The following is an 8,651-nucleotide window of genomic DNA, read 5'->3' as shown; positions in this document are numbered from 1 at the left end:
CCTATACCTTGACCACATTTCATTATCCTCAATTTCACACTTCCTTAAGGCTGTTCCATATGTTACAACATTCCAGAAGAGGCTACTGAAAATTGAGCCTCCCCTTCTCCCAGCTGGTTCTTGGCTCAGAATCCCCTCTTCCCAAAGCTTTTTAACCAACCACAGCATCAGAAAGATGAAGAGTGGAATATGGATGGCTGCTACAACATGTGAAGAGACCATCTCACTTTTTCTGCTTTTGCCTCTGCTTCACCGAGACCAAAACTCAGCTTTCATGGATAGGGTTGCCAACTCTGGTTTGGTAAATTCCTGGAGATTTAGGGTTGGAACCTGGAGAGCTTGTAACTCAGATATGAGCCAGTGTGGTATAATGATTGGACCAGAATCGGAGAGGCCCTGGTTCAAATCCCCACTCAGCCACAAAGTTCCCTTTTGTCTAGTTACTTTTTAATTCTCTTCGCCTGCAATTTGAATGTGTCGCGTTTCCCCAGCATGTCCTGAAGCATCTTTTTCTTTTTCCTATTCAAGCATTTTTGTGTGCGGAACTTCCAGACTGTTGACGGGATCTGGGGAACCCAGAAACTTGCTCCGTCCTGGTAAAAAGGTATCACTCTGCTGATTTTTTTTTTTTTTTTAGATGAATGGTGAAGGTATTTGCATTGAATGGTTTGTATAGCCACATACCCGGACTGTATTTCAGCCTGGAAGTTTTGTAGAAGTACAGAGATTCTTGTCAAGACATGGGAGGAAGCTTCTAGATTATACATTCTCTTGACAGTGGGCTCTAGCCCACAAACCATTACAGTACAGTAAAAACTTGGCAATCTTTCAGGTGCTACCAGACCCCTGCTTATTTTTTCCGTGAAACAGACTGACCTGTGCTGATGACCAATGCACATGCTGACTCACCACATGGGGAGGGAGAGAAGGCACGAGCGCAGCACTCAGCTCCACATGATTGCAGAGTCATGCACGGTGCAAAAATGCTGAGGGGGCACCTGTGCGCATTCCCCTTCATGTGATCGACAAGTTCAGAAAGCAGTGTCTCTTATCATGGGGAGGGGATATGCGCATGGGCATGCTTAATGAAGATAACGTGGTGATTGGGGGGGGGGAGCAGAGCCAGTAAGTTCATGTCTGCTCTCCCTCCCTGCTCAGTGAGTCAACGTGCGGACATGTCTTCTGCACATGGGCACAGTGATGTTCCAAATGTCAAATGAAATGTTTCAAGGGGCCTTATTTTGTGCACCACCCAAACATAGTGGCATTGTTATCGCATTGGCACTGCCTACCCCAGGCGTTTTGTGGATTACTTTGCCTTTTCACCATATCGCATGCTGCTTCTGAATCTCCCTCCACTGTAGTTTGAAGGTACAAACCTACTTTGGGGATCTGGTCACACTAGTGTTGCCAGGTCCCTCTTTGCCACCAGCGGGAGGTTTTGGGGCAGAGCCTAAGAAGGGTGGGGTTTGGGGAGGGGAGGGACTTCAATGCCATAGAGACCAATTGGCAAAGAGGCCATTTTCTCCAGGTCAACTGATCTCTGTCGGCTAGAAATCAGTTGTAATAGCAGGAGATCTCCTGCCACCACCTGGAGGTTGGCAACCCTAGGTCACACCATTCTTTAGGCTATGACTGGAAGGATCATAGGACTCAAACAAATATTCTCGTGCTAAAAATTCTGGGTACAACCCACCAAGACATTCTCATGCACAAGACCCACTGAAATGAACGGGAGCCACACGCGAGAACGGATTAAAAACCTTTCCTTGCCTCTGCAAAAAAAAAAAAAAAAAGGGTCAACCACAGAGTGGCAATGTATAGGCATGTAAGTACTCACATGCAGCTGTACGTACGTGTGTATACATCATATTCCTCTGCTGCAACTTTCTGCTTGTAGCTGAAGCTCCACAAGATAAATGTTCCCCTCTCAGAGACGAGATACCTATTCCACAAATCACTGCTCTCTTCCCCCTGCCCCTTCCCTTCCTTCTAACCCTCTTCCATTACTCATCCACTGGAAGAAAATGCAAAGAGTAATAATAATTAGACAAGTACAAATAGCCAGATGGCGATATGGATGGCGTGTCCCACTAAATAAAGGGCCGTTACCATACCAACAGGCGGGCAGAGTGCTGATCTAACAGTGCTTGGAGGCGCTCAAGCAGTGGCACATCATTCGTTATCCGACAACTCAGGTCTGGCCTCTCAAAGACACAAAACGTCGCCCGGGTCCATGCGCCCCTTTTCAGTGCAAGTCAAAGGAACATGGCTGCTTTTCATTAGGGCAAAACAAGCTGGGGAGAAATAAATAAATAAACATTGCTGCAGTGTAACACTGTCTTTGTGGATTGGTTTGTATGGGAGAAGGTAGTCCCTGATATCATCCTGATCTAGACCTGTTTGGGCGTTGAAGGCTTTGAACTGGGCCTGGAGATCAGCTGGAAGCTAGCAAAGCTGTTGGAACACCAGCATTATATATTCCATGCATCCCATTTTTTCACAAATGGCTCTCCTGCGGTGCATTTATTTACTCAGTTACTTCACTTATAGCCCACCCTCTTTGGGTTGCCAACCTCCAGGTAGTAGCTGGAGATCTCCTGCTATTACAACTGATCTCCAGCCGATAGAGATCAGTTCACCTGGAGAAAATGGCCACTTTGGCAATTGGATCTCATGATGTCCCTCCCCTCCCCAAACCCCGCCCTCCTCAGACTCCACTCCAAAAATCTCCCACCAGTGGCGAAGAGGGACCTGGCAACCCTACACCCTCCTCCCAAATGGGGACCCAGAGTTTACATCATTCTCCTCCATTTTCTCCTCACAGCAATCCTGTGAGGTAGGTTAGGTTGAGATTGTGTGACCAGGCCCAAGGTCACCCAGCATTATGGTAGTCCTGTCTGAATGTCATGGGGATATTACTGTGGCAAAGTCCTAAGACCACCCAGTCTGGGGCCTTCATAATTTCCTTGGGCACTCCCTCTAAGGAGGCTCAAGATCTGTAGTATCTCTCCCCTTTCTTTGGTCCCCTTAAAGCCAAACTGGATCTGATCTGGGAGCACCATGATTAGGATAATCTGAATTTTAAAGGGGCAGCAATTATCACTGAGGTTGCATACTACGAGAGAGGATGTAATGTAACCCATGACTATTTTCTTGACTTCCATCATTCTAGTCTAGGTGCTGCTATTTGCCTGGGGGTGGGAGAATATTCCTCCACAAATACTGAAAACAGCCTTTGCCAAAGCCTTTAATATCAGAATCAGTATTCAAAGCATGAAAAGTAACAATTAACAATACTTCCTAAAAAGTGTGTGTTTCTTTTCTTTCAGCTCTGCATCCTCCCACCATGCCCTCTACACAGAGAAGAGAACAGGGTTGCAGGTTAGAACACATGAATCAGTTTCATGAGGGCTATCAGCATAGTACAAAAAAGGGGAGTTAAAAAATAGCCATTGTGAGATCATCCAGTCAGAATTAGGGGGGCCTTCTATAGCTGCTATTTACAAAGAAGAGAAAAATCCACATGCTGCATTTGAGCACAAACTATGTATTTTTCAGAATATCCTCTGACTTTAAGATTGTGGGAAGAAATTGTTCAGGACAGAAAGTAGACTTGAGCTCCCTCTGTACAATATCCTTACTATAGATCAGGGGTAGGGAACCTTTTTTCTGCCAAGGGCCATTTGGATATTTATAACATCATTCGCGGGCGATACAAAATTATCAACTTAAAAATTAGCCGACCAATATGTTTCTCCATGGCTCGGGTGGGAAAGAGTTAACACAGTTTCTTGGGTGCGCCTAGCAGCTTCATAGCTAACGACTCTTCTGCAAAGGGGAAAAAAGGTTCCTTTTCTTGGCAACACTAACTCACATCTGCCTTGAATAGAGGCTATTCCTGTCCGCGGGAGGGTGCGGATCACCACTCTTAGATCCTACTGAGCTAAAGATCTGCCAGGACCCACAAAGGGCCAGACCAAATGATTTCGCGGGTCTTAAATGCCCCCTGGGCCTGACGTTCCCCACCCCTGCTTTAGATTGTTATGGACACTTCGAATGCAGGAGTTTGTGCAGTTTGCGAATCATAATAATAGACAATGAATGTGGGGAAAAATTTAATGCAACTATGAAGAGAACAGAACACAGAGAAAAGCAGTGATTAGAATCACTGTTTTCAGTGTGGCACATTTTCTTCCAAAGAGCGCCGTCTAATTTTCAGTGTCTGCCTTTCAGACACATTAACTGAAAGGAACTCTCCCTTATCATTCCCACTTTGCTGGGCAGCTATGCCATTGGCCTTTTACATAGTCATTATTTATTAAGGCAACAGTTTATGTGAGAGGAATTTTCCCCTCATGCTTTATTACGGTTAAGAGTCCTTGACTCAACAGACAGGAAGAGAGGAAATACAATCCGCAAGCTCAGACTTCTCTTGACGGTGCTATCTTTGCCTAAGCTTGAAGAACAGGGCAGGGTTGCAACTAAGTGCCCATGCGCCATTTTGAACTTACGCAGACACACTGGATTCTAAAATGAGGCATTTGTGCTACACAGCAATGGTTATACAGCTATACTAGTACAACTCTGTACGTAAGACATGGGCTGAATACTAAGCACATGGTGGGGGAGAAAGAAGTAGCAAGGATGATTGGCAAACTATTCATGATACTAGCTTTTCGGCTATCACCTGAATAGTCTTTTAGAAGCCATGGTGCCTATCTAAGGTTGCCAACCTGTAGGTGGGGCCTGGAATTCTCCCAGAATTACAGTTGATCTCCAGACTAGAATAATTGTCCTGGAGAAAATGGCAGCTTTGAAGTTGGAAACCCTATACTTCCTTCTTCTGCAGAACACCTCTTTCCTAATGTAAAGAGCCACGCCTGGCTTTCTTCCACCTCTTTTGGACCTCCCAACCGTTGTAACTGCTCCTTGGCCACCATTTTGTAACTGGTCCTGTTTCTGATGGTAGAGGTTTTGTGGTGACGCCCACTATCCTTTCTCAAAATCCAGAAATGCCCTCAGACTCATCTATGAGAATGGAAAAACCATCTGTGCTAATTTAGAATAACAGTAATAAAGAAGAAGAAGAGTTGGTTTTTATACCCCACTTTTCTCTACCTTAAGGAGTCTCAAAGTGGCTTGCATGACAATTCCTTCCTCTTCCCACAACAGGCACCTTTCTTGGACTATTCTGGATTCTGTAGCAGTTGTTTCATCGGCTCAATTCAGACATCACAGGAAATCATAGTTTAATTAAACACATTATGGTTAGTGAGATTGTCCAACTATAGGACACTCCACTACTTATCATTAGGGTCTGTGAAGCCAGGATCTGGTCTCAAGTTGGTTTATTAACCTCGGTTTATTTTAACGATGGCTTTGCATGACGTACAAACACCCTGGCTTAATCCTGGCCTTCTCTCCTGTCCCATTCTCACACACTCCTCAACTACAAAGACACCTAGCCAGAATGAAGACAACTTTTGAAGAAAACCAGGATTTGAATAATCATGCACAAGCTGAATCCTAGTTTCAGTAACTAATGACACATTAAACCATAGTTTTGTGTTATTTCTGAAACAAGCCTTGAGTCGACAGAACTTACAAGGAAACAGAACATCTTGAGTTTGCTATATTACTGTCACACTGAAATGCAGAAACAAAGAGAAGCATGTTATTGTTGTGTAAATATTTATCAGCAGAACCCTCTCCACACTGAAACATGCCCAGTATATCTTACCTGGCACAATGCTGCTTGCTGTTAGATAAGTTCATCCAAGCAATAGAGAACCACGACAGAGAGCCACATAATCAATATTACTTTGACACAGCTGCAACAGCAAGAACATTGGATGTATGGGAGGTAAGGCATTGGTCATGTAGGAACTCCTCCCGTCCCACTGTCACTGCTGGAAAAGGCATGAAAATGGGACAGAGAATAGAGGGCCTCAACCATAAATACTTGAGCAGGATGCCTAGAGAATCCACCTCAAAGCCAGAAGGCCTTAAGTGGGGACCCCTTTGGTTCATCCCTTTGAGTTGTCATGAGAGTGAGGCAGGAAATTCTGAAGGTTAAGTGGTTTGGGGGAACATAGTTTAGATAGTTTAGTGGGGCTTAGGCAATTGTTTCATTGTCTATATTATGTGCTTTGGTTTTAGACAAGGTACTCACACAAGTAATGACTATACAACTCCAGACTTTCTTTTGATTAAAGTGATTATCTAGACCCATTTTGATACTGTAGTGCCCATATATAAGGGCTAGTATAAAACTATACTATATGCACACATATATACACTTAGATATGTTTGGGAACGTTGGCATCCACAACTATAAGATGCCAACAGATTACACTTGCTTGCCTGGTACTGCTTCTCACCAGTAGAGAGAAAGCTGTCTTTGAATTACCTCTAACCTTAGGAATGTGGTTTCTGTTTCCTAGTTCACAAGATCAAGCACTCACTCAGTGACGCCTTCGGGCAATATCTATAGGCTATGCTAATTAACATGGAGTAGACACCTAACGTATATTGGTGCTTTTGTGTATCAATCTGCTTGCAGGCAGCTATGGGCCTGCCCCATTCTAATGCATAAATGATGCTGACCTTCCTTTGATCCTTGGTGAGCTGTGGTTCTCACCCTGCTCTGTGTTTAGCTAAATAAAGAACGGTTGCTTTTAACTTAACCTCCTCCTTGTTGTCTATCATTGGACTCTATAAGACAACCAGGCACTTCAATACCATCAGAGGTGATACCTGAGGTGGTACTCCACACTCCACTGGCTCCATTTGTTCCTGGTGGTTTGGTTCAAAAATGTAGTGCCAGAGAAAAACTGTTTTGACATCTTGTCTAGGGCTGTGCACTGAGAAAAATGTTGTAGTTTTAGATCAATGATTTGTAGAGGACACCTTTACTGTTATTTCTGATTATTGGGTGGACAGAACCAGTTCAGGAATCATGTCTGAGGGTAGCGGGGGGTCAGGTTCTGGAATGTCAGGATCATTATTTTCAAAGGGAGAAAAAAATGAGGGTCTGGTGCAGATGATTATAAAGATATTGGCACCAATTTTGCACAGAACATAGTTCTCCTTCTGATCTAATACCCCCCACCCAGTTTCAAGTAAAATGGATAAAGGGGTTCAGTTCTACAGACCCTTGATGTGGGTGCTCCTCAAGCTCACTCTCTCCACTGTTTCCTATTGGAGGGAAGTGGAGGCAATCCAGCAGGAAAGCACTGACCACCAGCATTCAAAAATAAAAATTCTGGCTATATCCGATGTCTTTACGTACTCTTACAATGATTGACTTAAAAAAAACCACTGAAAACTGAATTTGCCATGTTATCCAGTTCAAAGCAGCAGCTGCAGGCCTTAAAAATTCCTTTTCTAAGGCTTGTCTCCAAAGGTGATTGGCTGGGAAGAATCTTGATCCCTTGTAAGGGTGAATGCCTTTACTGGGAAAATCAGGAGAATCAAAGAAAAAACAAGGCATCTATTGCTGCTGGTAGGCACCTGAATGCAAAAAGTAAGATGGAGTTTTTCGGGGGGTGCGGGGAGCTAATGCCTAAGAATCCTGGAATTGTGTTTACCATTCTGGGAATCCTGGTAACAACCCAAAACAGAGATTTTGATGTATACTTTTGGATCATTTTTTGTATATTTCAGGATGCACAACCCTAAGCATGGCATCCAAAATATGGTGTCCAACAAGGTTCTGTTTCTGTCCCCCCATGCTGTTTAACATCTACATGAAACTGCTGGGATAATGATTTTCTGGACTGTACCATCTCTATTTCTCTTTTTTAGTTCAGTCAAGTAAGACAGCAGATGTCCTGTACCAGTGCTGGAAGCAGTACCAGAACACCAGAGACAGGGTCTTCTCCATGGTGGCATTTGGGCTGTGGAGCTCCCCTACAGAAGCTCATGTGGTTCCATGTATCCAAGCATTTCATGTGCTAAGAAAATGCATTTTTATTCCCAAACCTTTTCAGTCCTTTCTCTTGTGGAGTTTTATCAGCTGTCCATCTTTTGTGCTGCAGTTGTTTTAGAAGGCTCTTTTTTGGTCTTATTTTAAAGGGTTTGACTATCTCCTTCTTTGAAGGTTTTTAACCAGAGGCTAGATGACCATCTGACAGCCATGCTGATTCTCTTAATTTGGCAGATCATGAGAGGGAAGGCAGGTAGGGTTGTGCCCTTGCTTGGTTCTTGAGACCCTTTCTTACATGCCCAGGGTAATGCCAATCACCACTTTGGGGTCAGGAAGCAATTTTCCTCCAGAACAGATTGGCCAGGGATCCTGGAGGGTTTTTTTTTTTTTTTTTTTTTTTGTCATCTTTTGGGCATGGAGTAGGGGTCACTGGAGGTGTGGGGAGGGGAGGTAGTTGTGAATTTCCTGCATTGTGCTGGGGGTTGGACTAGATGACCCTGGGGTCCCTTCCAACTTTACAATTCTATCTTTTCCATTTTTTTCAGTCTGGTGAGGTTTTAATTTTTTTATTCACCATTTTAATTTTGTTCTGGCTTGTTTTGTGCTCAAATTTTACTATGATACATTTTGTTGTTTTGGTATTCATTGTTGTAAGAAGCCTCAGAGCTATTTACCTGGAGAGGCGGGTACAATTTTCAAAATACAAATAAATATTTATTAT

The sequence above is a fragment of the Euleptes europaea genome, chromosome 2 (assembly GCF_029931775.1).
Source record: "Euleptes europaea isolate rEulEur1 chromosome 2, rEulEur1.hap1, whole genome shotgun sequence".
Lineage (NCBI taxonomy): Eukaryota > Metazoa > Chordata > Lepidosauria > Squamata > Sphaerodactylidae > Euleptes > Euleptes europaea.
Note: the sequence above shows the minus strand (reverse complement) of the source record.